The sequence below is a fragment of the Arachis hypogaea genome, chromosome 3 (assembly GCF_003086295.3).
Source record: "Arachis hypogaea cultivar Tifrunner chromosome 3, arahy.Tifrunner.gnm2.J5K5, whole genome shotgun sequence".
NCBI lineage: Eukaryota > Viridiplantae > Streptophyta > Magnoliopsida > Fabales > Fabaceae > Arachis > Arachis hypogaea.
This window is the reverse complement of record NC_092038.1, coordinates 17,694,186-17,710,372: the sequence shown is the minus strand read 5'-3', so window position 1 is coordinate 17,710,372 and position 16,187 is coordinate 17,694,186.

The following is a 16,187-nucleotide window of genomic DNA, read 5'->3' as shown; positions in this document are numbered from 1 at the left end:
TGGAGGTGGGCCTCTTAGTTCTGTAAGGCTATCAAAAGAGTGTTTATTGTGCTTATACTCGAGGTCATTAGGTAACCACCAACAATGTCCCATAAAACTATACTTCATGCCAAATGTCAACCTTCTAGAGACTGTATCAAAGTTACATGATGGACAAGTAAGGCTCGTATGTGTATTCCACCCAGAGAGATTATCAAGACCTGAAAAATCACTAATAGTTTGAAGTAATACAGCATGCATACGAAACATTTTACCATCAACAGAATCATAAACGTCAACACCTCTCTATAATTCTTTCAACTCACTAATAAGTGGTTGTAAAAAAATATTAATATTATTTCTAGGCATCTTTGGACTAGAAATGATCATAGACATAAGGGAAGTTTGCTTCATATAATGCCATGGAGGATAATTGTATATATACAACATCACTGGCCATATGCTAATGTCTGAACTAAGAGTCCCAAACGGATTGAAGCCATTGGTTGCTAAAACAAGCTGTATGTTACGAGGATCTTTAGCAAATTCTGGATGTAACAAATCAAAGTCCTTCCATGCCTTGTATCTTTAGGATGATATAACTTTCCATCTGAGTTAGGAAACTCTGAATTCCAACGCATTAGTCTTGCTATTTTAGAGTACATGTATAACTTTCTTAATCTAGGAGTAAGAGGAAAGTACCTCAACACCTTTGCTAGTATCCTCTTCTTTTGATCTTTACTTGTTCTCACAACTTCTGTGTTGTTGCTGGGGTTCTCTTCTACTTTATATCAAAATGCATTACAGACCACACATTTATTCTTTCCTCATTGTCCTTTTCCCAAAAGAGCATACAGTTATTTGGACATGCGTGAATTTTTTCGTATCTTAAACCTAATAATTTAATCACTTTTTTGGCTTCATAAAATAAACTGGACAGGTTAGCATAGGAAAAAATAGTATTCAAAAGGTCAAGTATCATGAAAAATGTCTTGCCAATATCACCGCACAACACTTTGATATGATACAACTCAACAATAAATGATAACTTGCTATATTTTGCACACCTGTGATATAATTTATGATTCCCATCCTTTAGCAACTTTCTAATTTTCATTGAATCATCATTAGTGTCATATACCGATGACATTGGAACGGAATCAGTTTTCGGAGCAAAGGGCTCATCATCTTTGCCATCATAATTATGTTTATCTGCACCAAAAACTTCAGTTAATATATCATGCAATGGAGGTTTTTCAACAGGCTCTCGATGATCGTAACCCAATAATTCTTCTTCCAGCTAGAATACAATTTCTCCATGCATATAATAAGAAGTATACTTTTTCAGAAATCCTTTTTGGAGTAAATGAGTTAATACTCCAACTGTCGTCCCCATATCGTTAAACCCATATTTGATACATGGACATATAATTTTTTCATCTATAACAGTTCTAGAAAAGGCAAAGTCCAAAAACCCTTCAACCCCGCATTTATACTCTCTTGATGTAATTGATTAATCAATCTAACTTTTATCAATCATAATTGAATGATTTTGTTTATATAATAATGTACCAAAATGTAAGTGTATGAAACGCATACCAATGAATGATACAATAAATCAGCATATGGTTTATTATTTAATAATTGATATACACAAAAAAATACAGAAATGTAGTACCATAAAGTATAAAAGAAGTGTTAGTGAACCAACCTAAATGGATCGTCAAATTAATATTGTTCACTAATCAATTGGAGAGTAGGTATAATTGTATTATAGAATTTCACAATCTGCATCAGAAAAACCAATGAACCTTGTCCTTAATAATCAATCATGCATAATAAATTATAAATTAATAAGGTAGAAAATCATAAGACAAATAAGTTTCTGTAATGTTCAGGTAAAAATATACAAAAGATGGTAAATGATATGGTGTTTTTAACATGGCGCTTAACTTACTTGAAAAAAAGGCAAATAGATATTTATTAATAAATTTTAAACATTTTACACATTCCTTAATAGAATATGTTATATATGTTTGCCAAAAATATGTTATATATTAAAAAAAAGTTAGGCAATTTAAACACCATAGAATTCACCTAAAGTGATAGTCCGATCCATTTACAAGTAAATCAAATCATTTTTATTACAAAATGATGCTGTATAAGGGCATTTGAGGTTGTAAATAGCATTAGTTTGACAAAAGAGGGTGATGACCCCAAACTTTTTATAACAAAAATTAGTAGGATTCTTGCAAACTAATAATTATGTAAGTTGGCTTAATTTTGTTACACTCATATAAAGTTACAAAGTTACCTTGTTCATTGTAGATCTCTGTTAGCATCTTAAATCTCATTAAAATCATCTATTCTATAAGAAGAAAATAAGTAATAAAAAAAACAAAATCAAATCTAAAAAGATTCGATAACTTTCTTATCTAAGTTAGGTTTTTTTTATTTATTTAATATATTTTTTATATTATATAACTATATTAGAATGTTTAATAAGTAATAGTATTATTCTATTTTTATAGGCGGATATAAGAATTTGCAAGAAAAATCCCTCTTTTTATGTTTGTTGGTTATTTACAATGAGAAAAAAATTGTTAAAAGGATCAATTCTGATTCAGTTATTGAAGATTTTAAATCTCTCAATATTTAAAGAGTACCATTAAATAATACTTTATAATTTTTATTTGTAGATATTTATTTATTATTGTACTAGTAATAAACCTAAACATTAATTTTTTTATAAATTTATTTTTGATAATAAATAATTTTTAGTTAATTTTTATGTTAAGATTCTTGGTCCACTCAAAATTTTTTGATATATATATATATGTATATATATATATAAAAGTATGGTAGCTATTTGAGAATAATGATGCACAATGAACAAAATATTAAATTTAAGAAAATATAATCTTTAGGCTCTTTGGAACCCAAAAAATTTTAAGATTGGCTCCACACTTTATTTATCTTGAACAATCTCACTTTCAATGTCCTACAAGGGAGAAAATGCCATGCGTAAGTCAAAAAATATATTAATTATACTTAAATCATATAAAGTGAGGTATAACCTTGTAAAATAATTTACCTTTGTCTCTGGTCTTGCTAATCTTCTTCGCACTCCTATTTTTTCTTTATCACAGTAGCAAGATAACAAACTAATATTAATGAAATACAAGCAATTCTTTAATTAAAATATGAATGAACAAATAGTGAGAATATACAAATAAATGAGAGGAAGTATCAGTTCTTATATAATGCTGATATGATATGTGTTTATAGGCATTAGTTAAGCAAAGGGTTAGCTATATGACTAAGTAACGAATCGCTTGAAGTATCTTCATCTATCTTATCTCTTGGTCATTCCTCTTATCTCTCTGTTACACTTTTATTTTATTTTTTTTGACAAATTTTGAATTTAAAATCTCAAAGTACTTAAATTAAATGTTCTTAAATCTTTTGACACTTAATTTAATTAAATACATATTTAATTAGTTATTGGAATAAAACTTAAATATACTTTGTATATTATTTAAGCCTCCACAAAAATTTTACCTGTTTTATAATAAATGTTAATTTGAATTTTCAAGAAAATGATAGGATTGAACGATCTCTAATTTTAGTTTTATCCTATCTCTAAGTTCAATCTTTGAAGTGACGATTAATCATTTCCACACTCGTTTAGATGTCAAAAGCACTCTGAAATTAATCATGGGTAGTAGTTTCTTGCATCTACTAGTGATTTGGTGTAAGCCATTGGGTGGTTGAGTTAGTCAAGTGAATACGTGTGTGTATCATGAGCATGGTTGCTTTGCCTACACATAAATAAAATGAAATCCAATCTTATAGAATCCTTATTGGACATGGAATTATCAAAGAATAGTGTTAATGGAACGTTGTAAATTTAAGAACTTATTTTTAAGAGGAGTTATAACAAGCAATTACTAGTAGACATGTTCAGTCGAAAACGAAAAATAACATTAAACGAAAATACTAAGCCTAGATAAAACTGGAAAATAAAATAGCTAGACTTATGTTCAACAAAAGTCATTCATACGTACATCAAATATCGTATTCTTTTGGACACCATATTTCACAAATTCACCGAGCTTTCTCATGCGCAATAGGATCCAAATCATCTATAGGATATGGCTTTTTATTCAAATCAAAATCTTTTACAGCAGCTTGGATTATTGGCGATTCAATTGTAGAGCGAAGGTATCTTCTCTTTTGAAAAAAAAAACTTTGCAATATGTCATTCTATGATATTGAATTGCTTTCGACATGCCAAGTGGAACTCACTTACTAGCTTGTTTGTAATACTCATCTACAAAGAAAAATGTAATGATTCAAATTCAATTAACAATGTCATTTATAGTGTTTTAGCAAATAAATTCTTTTTGAAAATTACCTTCAACTCCATTAGTATAACATCAGTATCCCAATCAGAATCATTCGTAAAATATGGAGAACCAAACCTTGACAAATACTGCATGCTCAATGCATATATCTCCTATAAGTTTCAAACAAATCATTAACCAGCTAACATTTAAATGATTATCTTAAATTAAATAACAAAATGCAAAAAGAATGGTAAACATGGCAAACCTTAAGATTAGAATCCATAATAGTTGATGAAGCACTATTGTAGGATGCACGATAGAAGGGTGATTTTTTCGAGATATTCATGTGAGTATTGAGTGCTATCAGGTAGGAGTGGACATTAATCTTGTTACACCAGACATCAGAGGCAACATTGAGTGCGTGTTGTAACAAGAAGAAAGGAGAGGCTGAAGCCATCTCCTTAGCAAATTTGATGCTTCCACAACATTCAAGAAACTCAATTTCTTCCATAGCAATCCAATTTGAGGATTTGCTGCAAGATTGTGATACTTGAGACAATGATGTATCACCATGCTTAGATAAAATTGCCATCTTGGATTACCTAAATATTAAAAAAATGCATTATGAATAGAAAATATAAGTAGGTATTAGAGTTTTTTGGCATTTATATTTTTTATTAGCGTTTTTAATGTGTTTAAACATTAAAAATTGATTCATGCAACTTGAATCTGCAACTTAAAAGGTTGCCTTTAATTTTTTCTTATATTTAGTTATTCAAATTTTAAATACTATTTAGTCTTTATGACTTTAATTAGAATTTGACCATTTTTTGAAATAAAATTAGCCTCAACAGCAACCATGCATTACAGATTTTTAGCAAATATAGAAAGAACATAATATCTTTATGAAAATAATGTACATAATTGATAATAAACTAATACTATTTTCAAAAAACATGAAGGAAAAGATATCATTACATATCATATCCTTCTTTTCATTAATGCAACATCACCAAAGAAACACAGCTTGAAAGGAAAGATTTAAGGAACAATTTTTCAAAATCTTGATGGTGTTAGAAGTCTTGAAAGATTATAAATGAAAATTTATCATAAGTTATGTACAAAAGAAAAATTTCCCGATGAGTTGAATGAACCATCACTAAAGGTACTCTTACCTTCTAACAGAAATTATGTAGAACGAAACTTTTCTTTAAGCGTGACTGGTGCACGGAATTATGATCATCAACAATGGCTCCAAAGACTTGGTGCTCTCAAACATGAATCACACTTAGTCACAACTCTGCATAACTAACCAGCAAGTGTACTGGGTCGTCCAAGTAATAAACCTTACGTGAGTAAAGGTCGATCCCACAGAGATTGTTGGTATGAAGCAAGCTATGGTCACCTTGTAAATCTCAGTCAAGTGGATAATAAATGATTATTGGGTTTTCGAATAATAATAAATAATAAACAGAAAATAAAGATAGGGTTACTCATGTAATTCAATGGTGGGAATTTCAGATAAGTGTATGGAGGTGCTGTGTTCTTTCTGAATCTCTGCTTTCCTACTGCTTTTATCCAATCTTTGTCACTCCTTTCTATGGCAAGCTGTATGTAGGGCATCACCGTTGTCAATGGCTACATCCCATCCTCTCAGTGAAAATGGTCCAAATGCTCTATCACAGCACGGCTAATCATCTGTCGGTTCTCAATCATGTTGGAATATAATCCCTTGATTCTTTTGCGTTTGTCATCACGCCCAGCAATCGCGAGTTTGAAGCTCGTCACAGTCATTCAATCCCGGAATCCTACTCGGAATACCACAGACAAGGTTAGACTTTCCGGATTCCCATGAATGCCGCCATCAATTCTACCTTATACCACGAAGATTCTGATTAAGGAATCCAAGAGATATGCGCCCGATCTAGGGTAGAACAGAAGTAGTTGTCAGTCACGCGTTCATAGGTGAGAATGATGATGAGTGTCACGGATCATCACATTCATCATGGTGAAGTGCAATGACTATCTTAGAATATGAATAAACTGAATTGAATAGAAAAGAGTAGTAATTGTATTGAAACTTGAGGTACAACAGAGCTCCACACCCTTAATCTATGGTGTGTAAAAACTCCACCGTTGAAAATACATAAGTGATGAAGGTTCAGGCATGGCCGAATGGCCAGCCCCCAGTGTCTAAGATCGCATAAACTGATCAAAGATGAAAATACAATAGTAAAAAGTTCTATTTATACTAAACTAGTTACTAGGGTTTACAGAAATAAGTCTAAGTGCAGAAATCCATTTCCGGGGCCCACTTTGGTGTGTGCTTGGGCTGAGCTTGAACTTTACACGAGATGAGGCTTCTTTTGGAGTTGAACACCAAGTTGTAACGTGTTTTTGGCATTCAACTCTGGTTCGTGACGTGTTTCTGGCGTTTGACTCTAGAATGCAGCATGGAACTGGCGTTGAGCGCCAGTTTACGTCGTCTAATCACGAATAAAGTATGGACTATTATATATTGCGGGAAAGATCTGGATGTCTACTTTCCAACGCCATTGAAAGTGCATCATTTGGAGTTCTATAGCTCCAGAAAATCTATTTCGAGTGCAGAGAGGTCAGAATCTAACAGCATCAGCAGTCCTTTGTCAGCCTCCTTATCAGAGTTTCGCTCAGGTCCCTCAATTTCAGCCAGAAATTACCTGAAATCACAGAAAAACACACAAACTCATAGTAAAGTCCAGAAATGTGAATTTAGCATAAAAACTAATGAAAACATCCCTAAAAGTAGCTAGATCCTACTAAAAACTACCTAAAAACAATGCCAAAAAGCGTATAAATTATCCGCTCATCACAACACCAAACTTAAATTGTTGCTTGTCCCCAAGCAACTGAAAATAAAATAGGATAAAAAAAGAGAATATACTATAAATCCCAAAATATCAATGAATATTAATTCTAATTAGATGAGTGGGACTTGTAGCTTTTTGCTTCTGAACAATTTTGGCATCTCACTTTCTCCTTTGAAGTTTAGAATGATTGGCATCTATAGGAACTTCGAATTTCAGATAGTGTTATTGATTCTCCTAGTTAAATTTGTTGATTCTTGAACACAGCTACTTTTATGAGTCTTGGCCGTGGCCCTAAGCACTATGTTTTCCAGTATTACCATCGGATACATAAATGCCACAGACACATGACTGGGTGAACCTTTTCAGATTGTGACTCAGCTTTGCTAAAGTCCCCAGTTAGAGGTGTCCAGGGTTCTTAAGCACACTCTTTTTGCTTTGGATCACGACTTTAACCACTCAGTCTCAAGCTTTTCACTTGGACCTGCATGCCACAAGCACATGGTTAGGGACAGCTTGATTTAGCCGTTTAGGCCTGGATTTTATTTCCTTGGGCCCTCCTATCCATTGATGCTCAAAGCCTTGGATCCTTTTTACCCTTGCCTTTTGGTTTTAAGGGCTATTGGCTTTTTCTGCTTGCTTTTTCTTCTTCTTTCTAAATTTTTTTTCGCCAAATTTTTTTTTCACAAGCTTTTGCTTTTTCACTACTTTTTCTTACTTCAAGAATCAATTTCATGATTTTTCAGATTATCAATATCATTTCTCTTTGTTCATCATTCTTTCAAGAGCCAACAATTTTAACATTCATAAACAACAAGATAAAAAATATGCACTGTTCAAGCATTCATTCAGAAAACAAAAATTATTGTCACCACATCAATATAATTAAACTAAATTCAAGGATAATTTCAAAATTCATGTACTTCTTGTTCTTTTGAATTAAAAACATTTTTCATTTAAGAGAGGTGAAGGATTTATGGAATTATTCATAGCCTTAAGACATAGTTACTATATACTAATGATCATGTAATAAAGACACAAAACATAAACAAACATATAGCATAAAATCGAAAAACAGAGAATTAAAAATAAGGAAGTTAAGGAATGAGTCCACCTTAGTGAGGGTGGCGCCTTCTTGAAGAACCAATGGTGCTCTTTGAGCTCCTCTATATCTCTTCCTTGTTTTGTTGCATGATCCCTAGTGATTTTGGTGCTCCAATCCTTAGTTGCTCCCAATAGTTGTGTGGAGGACAATTTATCCCTTGAAGCATCTCAGGGATTTCTTGATGAGGTCCATGAGTGGGCTCTCTTGATGTGCAGTCAAATGCTCTATTACTGAGCTATGGACCCTTGAGATGGAAGCTTTTGTCTTCCCTTTCCTCTTTCTAGAGGTTTCTCTAGCCTTAGGTGCCATCAATGGTTATGAAAAAATAAAAAAAGCTATGTTTTTACCACACCAAACTTAGAATATCGCTTGCCCTCGAGCAAAAGAAGAAAGAATAGAAGAAGAAGAAGAAGAAGATATGGAGGAGATAGAGGGATGTGTGTATTCGGCTATATGGGTGGGATTGGGTGGGAAACAGATTTTGAATTTTGAAGGTAGGTGGGGTGTATGGGGAAGAGTGGATGGATGTGAGTGGTGAATGAAAAACAGAAGGGATGACCGTGAATGGAGAGAGAGAAGGTGAGGTAGGTGGGGATCCTGTGAGGTCCACAGATCCTGAGGTGTCAAGGATTTACATCCCTGCACCAATGAGGCGTGTAAAATGCCTTTGCATGCAATTCTGGCGTTTGAACGCCAGATTGATGCTTGTTTTGGGCGTTCAACGCCCATGTGTAGCATGTTTCTGGCGTTTAACGCCAGTTCTATGCTTGTTTCTGGCGTTCAGTGCCAGCTTTTCTCAGGGTGTATTCCTGGCATTTAAACACCAGGATGTTGCTTGTTTTTGGCGTTCAACGCCAGATCTATTCTCTGTTCTGGCGTTGAACGCCAGCCAAATGCTCCTTACTGGCGTTTAAACGCCAGTAAGTCCTTCCTCCAGGGTGTGATTTTTCTTCTGCTGTTTTTTATTCTTGTTTTTAATTTTAGTATTTTTTTGTGACTCCACATGATCATGAACCTAATAAAACATAAAATAACAATAAAATAAAAATAAAATTAGATAAATAAAAATTGGGTTGCCTCCCAATAAGCGCTCCTTTAATGTCATTAGCTTGACAGTGGGCTCTCATGGAGCCTCACAGGTGATCAAGTCAATGTTGTAGACTCCCAACACCAAACTTAGAGTTTGGTTGTGGGGATTCAACACCAAACTTAGAGTTTGGCTGTGGCCTCTCAACACCAAACTTAGAGTTTGATTGTGAGGGCTTTGTTTGACTCTGTATTGAGAGAAGCTTTTCATGCTTCCTCTCCATTGTTAAAGAAGAAGACCCTTGAGCCTTAAACACAAGGTAGTCCCCATTCAATTGAAGGACTAATTCTCCTCTGTTAACATCTATCACAGCTCCTGTTGTGGCTAGGAAAGGTCTTCCAAGGATGATGCATTCATCATCCTCCTTCCTAGTGTCTAAGATTATGAAATCAGCAGGGATGTAAAGGCCTTTAACCTTTACCAACACGTCCTCTACCAATCCATAAGCTTGTCTTACTGACTTGTCTACCATTTGCAATGAAAATATGGCAGGCTGTACCTAAATGATCCCCAGCTTCTCCATTACAGAGAGTGGCATAAGATTTATGCCTGACCCTAGGTCACACAGAGCTTTCTCAAAGGTCATGGTGCCTATGGTACAGGGTATTACGAATTTGCCAGGGTCTTGTCTCTGTTGAAGTAAAGTTTGCTGAACCCAGGTATCTAGTTCACTAATGAGCAAGGGAGGTTCACCTTCCCAAGTCTCATTACCAAATAACTTGGCATTCAGTTTCATGATAGCTCCTAGATATTGAGCAACTTGCTCTCCAGTTACATCTTCATCCTCTTCAGAGGAAGAATAGTCTTCAGAGCTCATGAATGGCAGAAGGAGATTTAATGGAATCTCTATGGTCTCTATATGAGCCTCAGATTCCTTTGGATCCTCAATAGGGAACTCCTTCCTGCTTGAGAGACGTCCCATGAGATCTTCCTCATTGGGATTCGCGTCTTCTCCCTCCTCCTTGCATTCGGCCATATTGATTATATCAATGGCCTTGCACTCTCTTTTTGAATTCTCTTCAGTATTGCTTGGGAGAGTACTAGGGGGAGTTTCAGTGATTTTTTTACTCAGCTGGCCCACTTGTGCCTCCAGATTTCTGATGGAGGACCTTGTTTCATTCATGAAACTTAAAGTGGCCTTAGACAGATCAGAGACTAAATTTGCTAAGTTAGACGTATTCTGTTCATAATTCTCTATCTGTTGCTGAGAAGATGATGGATAAGGCTTGATATTGCTGAGCCTATTTCTTCCACCATTATTAAAGCCTTGTTGAGGCTTTTGTTGATCCTTCCATGAGAAATTTGGATGATTTCTCCATGATGAATTATAGGTGATTCCATAAGGTTCACCCATATAATTTACCTCTGCCATTGCAGGGTTCTCAGGATCATAAGCTTCTTCTTCAGAAGATGCCTCTTTAGTACTGTTGGATGCATTTTGCCATCCATTCAGACTTTGGGAGATCATCTTGACTTGCTGATTCAACATTTTGTTCTGAGCCAATATAGCATTCAAAGCATCAATTTCAAGAACTCCCTTCCTCTGAGGCATCCCATTATTCACGGAATTCCTCTCAGAAGTGTACATGAACTGGTTATTTGCAACCATGTCAATAAGTTCTTGAGCTTCTGCAGGCGTTTTCTTTAGGTGAATGGATCCACCTACAGAATGGTCCAATGACATCTTAGAGAACTCAGATAGACCATAATAGAATATATCTATCATAGTCCATTCTGAAAACATGTCAGAAAGACATCTTTTGGTCATCTGCTTGTATCTTTCCCAAGCTTCATAGAGGGATTCACCATCTTTTTGCTTGAAGGTCTGAACATCCACTCTAAGCTTACTCAGCTTTTGAGGAGGAAAGAACTTAGCCAAGAAGGCCGTGACCAGCTTATCCCAGGAGTCCAGGCTATCTTTAGGTTAAGAGTCCAACCATGTTCTAGCTCTGTCTCTTACAGCAAAAGGAAAAAGCATGAGCCTGTAGACTTCAGGATCTACTCCACTAGTCTTAACAGACTCGCAGATCTGCAAGAACTCAATTAAGAACTGGTAAGGATCTTCTGAATGAAGTCCATGAAACTTGCAGTTCTGTTGCATTAGAGCAACTAATTGAGGTTTCAGCTCAAAATTTTTTGCTCCTATGACAGGAATTGAGATGCGTCTTCCATCAAACTTGGACGTATGTGTGATATAATCACCAAGCATCCTTCTTGCATTATTGTTGTTAGGTTCGGCTGCCATCTCCTTTTCTTGTTCGAAAATTTTAGCAAGGTTGTCTCTGGATTGTTGTAATTTAGCTTCTCTTAGTTTTCTCTTCAGAGTCCTTTCAGGTTTTGGATCAGCTTCAACAAGAATGCATTTTTTTCTTGTTCCTGCTCATATGAAAAAGAAGAGAACAGAGAAAGAAGAGGAATCCTCTATGTCACAGTAAAGAGGTTCCTTATTATTAGTAGAAGAAGAAGGGAATAAAGAAAGAAGAATCCAAATACAAGGGTAAGGATAGGGGCAGTGATTTGAGATGAAGAGAAGTGAAGAGAGGTGTTAGTAAATGATTAAATAAATAGGAAAATATGAGAGAGGGAGAAATTTTTGAAATTAAATTTTGAAAAGGATTTAAATGATTTTCAAAAATAACGATAAGAAATAAAATTAAAATTAAAATTTAAAATAATTAATTAATTAAAAAAGAATTTTTGAAAAAGAGGGAGGTATTTTCAAAAATTAAAGAGAGAAAAGTTGTTAGGTGTTTTTGAAAAAGATAAGAAACAAATAAAAAGTCAAATAGTTAGTTGAAAAAGATTTGAAAATCAAATTTGAAAAGATAAGAAGATAAGAAGTTAGAAAAGATATTTTAAAATCAAATTTTTGAAAAATATATGATATAAAAGATAAGATAAGATAGATTTAATTTTTAAAATTAAAATTAATTACTTGACTAACAAGAAACTAAAAGATATGATTCTAGAATTTAAAGATTGAACCTTTCTTAACAAGAAAGTAACAAACTTCAAATTTTTGAATCAATCACATTAATTGTTAGCATAATTTTCGAAAATAAAGATAAAATTAAGAAAAATATTTTTGAAAAATATTTTTAAATTTACGAAAATCATAAGATAAAAATGAAAAAGATTTGATTTTTGAAAAAGTTTTGAAAAGATGGGATTTTTAAAATTGAAAATTTGACTCGACTTGTAAGAAACAACTAATTTTAAAAATTTTTGACTAAGTCAACTCAAATATTTGAAAATTATGAGAAAATTAAGGAAAAGATATTTTTTATTTTTCAATTTTTAATTATGAGAGAGAAAAACATAAAAATGACTCACAACATGAAAATTATGAATCAAAACACATGATGCATGCAAGAACATTATGAATGTCAAGATGAACACCAAGAACACTTTGAAGATTATGATGAACATCAAGAACATATTTTTGAAAAAAATTTTATGCAAGGAAAACATGCAAGACACCAAACTTAGAAATCTTTAATGCTTAGAAAATATGAATGCAAAGATGCACATGAAAAATAACAAAAGACACAAAACAAGAAAACATCAAGATCAAACAAGACGACTTACCAAGAACAACTTGAAGATCATGAAGAACACCATGAATGCATGAATTTTCAAAAAATAGTGCATAAATTTTTAAAAACATGCAATTGACACCAAACTTAAAAATTGACTCAAGACTCAAACAAGAAACACAAAATATTTTTGGTTTTTTTTATTTTATGATTTTTTTGTATTTTCTTAATAAATTTTTCGAAAACATATTTTGGAAAAAGGAAGTAATGAATTCATAGTCCTCAATCAAAATCCTATGAGTTAGACATGGCTTAATAGCCAGCCAAGCTAAAATATGTTATATGAAACTCTAGGATTCATTCTTGAAAACTCTGAAAATTTTCGAAAACAGGTGAGAAATTTTGAAAAATATTTTTGAAAACTTTTTTGAAAAGAAAAATAAAAAGAAAATTACCTAATCTGAGCAACAAGACGAACCGTCAGTTGTCCATACTCGAACAATCCCTGGCAACGGCGCCAAAAACTTGGTGCACGGAATTGTGATCATCAACAATGGCTCCAAAGACTTGGTGCTCACAAACATGAATCACACTTAGTCACAACTCCGCACAACTAACCAGCAAGTGTACTGGGTCGATCCCACAGAGATTGTTGGTATGAAGCAAGCTATGGTCACCTTGTAAATCTCAGTCAGGCGTATAATAAATGATTATTGGGTTTTCGAATAATAATAAATAATAAACAGAAAATAAAGATAGAGTTACTCATGTAATTCAATGGTGGGAATTTCAGATAAGTGTATGGAGGTGCTGTGTTCCTTCTGAATCTCTGCTTTCCTACTGCTTTTATCCAATCTTTGTCACTCCTTTCTATGGCAAGCTGTATGTAGGGCATCACTGTTGTCAATGGCTACATCCCATCCTCTAAGTGTATGGAGGTGCTGTGTTCTTTCTGAATCTCTGCTTTCCTACTGCTTTTATCCAATCTTTGTCACTCCTTTCTATGGCAAGCTGTATGTAGGGCATCACCGTTGTCAATGGCTACATCCCATCCTTTCAGTGAAAATGGTCCAAATGCTCTGTCACAGCACGGCTAATCATCTGTCGGTTCTCGATCATGTTGGAATAGAATCCCTTGATTCTTTTGCGTTTGTCATCACGCCCAGCAATCGCGAGTTTGAAGCTCGTCACAGTCATTCAATCCTGAAATCCTACTCGGAATACCACAGACAAGGTTAGACTTTCCGGATTCTCATGAATGCCGCCATCAATTCTAGCTTATACCACGAAGATTCTGATTAAGGAATTCAGGAGATATGCGCCCGATCTAGGGTAGAACGGAAGTGGTTGTCAGTCACGCGTTCATAGGTGAGAATGATGATGAGTGTCACGGATCATCACATTCATCATGGTGAAGTGTAACGAATATCTTAGAATATGAATAAACTGAATTGAATAGAAAATAGTAGTAATTGTATTGAAACTTGAGGTACAGCAGAGCTCCACACCCTTAATCTATGGTGTGTAAAAAGTCCACCGTTGAAAATACATAAGTGATGAAGGTTCAGACATGGCCAAATGGCCAGCCCCCAGTGTCTAAGATCGCATAAACTGATCAAAGATGAAAATACAATAGTAAAAAGTTCTATTTATACTAAACTAGTTACTAGGGTTTACAGAAATAAGTCTAAGTGCAGAAATCCACTTCCGGGGCCCACTTTGGTGTGTGCTTGGGCTGAGCTTGAACTTTACACGAGCTGAGGCTTCTTTTGGAGTTGAACGCCAAGTTGTAACGTGTTTTTGGCATTCAACTCTGGTTCGTGACGTGTTTCTGGCGTTTGACTCCAGAATGCAGCATGGAACTGGCGTTGAGCGCCAGTTTACGTTATCTAATCACGAATAAAGTATAGACTATTATATATTACTGGAAATCTCTGGATGTCTAATTTCCAACGCCGTTGAGAGCACACCATTTGGAGTTCTGTAGCTCCAGAAAATCTATTTCGAGTGCAAGGAGGTCAGAATCCAACAACATCAGCAGTCCTTTGTCAGCCACCTTATCAAAGTTTTGCTCAGGTCCCTCAATTTCAGCCAGAAATTACCGGAAATCACTGTAAAACACACAAACTCATAGTAAAGTCCAAAAATGTGAATTTAGCACAAAAACTAATGAAAACATCCCTAAAAGTAGCTAGATCATACTAAAAACTACCTAAAAATAATGCCAAAAAGCGTATAAATTATCCGCTCATCAGTGACCTTGCACCCTCTAGCAACTCAAACTGCAACAAATTGAGTTGAAATAAGAATTTTTAGTAACAGATATATACGAATAATAAGCTTGAACTCGAGAGAATTTAGTGCAGCTATATATAGATATTTGCAAAATTACTCAAATGCTTACATATATAGGAAGTGCAACAATCATCTGAAAAACTTATTAAAATTATATTTGACAAATAGTCACCATAACCCCTAGGCAGTGAGATATACCGAAGCACAACACGGCCTTAATCACACGTTGCAAGAGCACAACACAGGGATAATTAATAATCCAACAAGAAACAACAGGGTTCTTCCCAACAACCTATCCACAAATAGGAGCAAACACTCTACAACCTAATAACAACAAATGGAGAAAAATCTATTCCATAAATCAGGAACAAAAATTAGAAAAATGAAAAGAAGTATAAGACACAAAATTGAGTATAATCCTTGCAGAAATTGTAATTACAAAATATAAATAAACATAATACTCATAGGAATTGAAAGAGGATAACAAAAGAAAATAGATAGGTTTTACCTGAAAAAAGATTTTCGCAATTCTCTAGCTTTGTGATTTTGTGCTACACCAAATTAATTAGTAAAAAAATTAAAATCTTTTTAACCAAATTAGAGGAAAAATATTTGAATAAAAATTGGGGGAAAATAGTAGGAAGCATTCCAGAAATATTCATTGTGTCCAACTTTGCTACGATGAGTGTTGGTCGTGGAAAAAATCAGAATTGAAAAATCTGAAATGTGAAAGCCCAATAGAACTCTTGCCATGAAAAAATGAGTTTGTCACAAATCTCTGCCCAATTTGTGCAACAACTTTGTATCAGTAACATTGCATGGCTAAAGACAGTGCCTTTTGGAAGCCCAGCCACCAAAAAGGTCACACATATCTCCCTGAAGCAATCCATGTCCTGAGCTTAGCGTCGGTGAATAAATCCAAACTCAAGGAGTCGTCGAGAGTCTCAACCGCTCATCAGATTTGCCCCCTAATTTTAGCACCACCAAAGG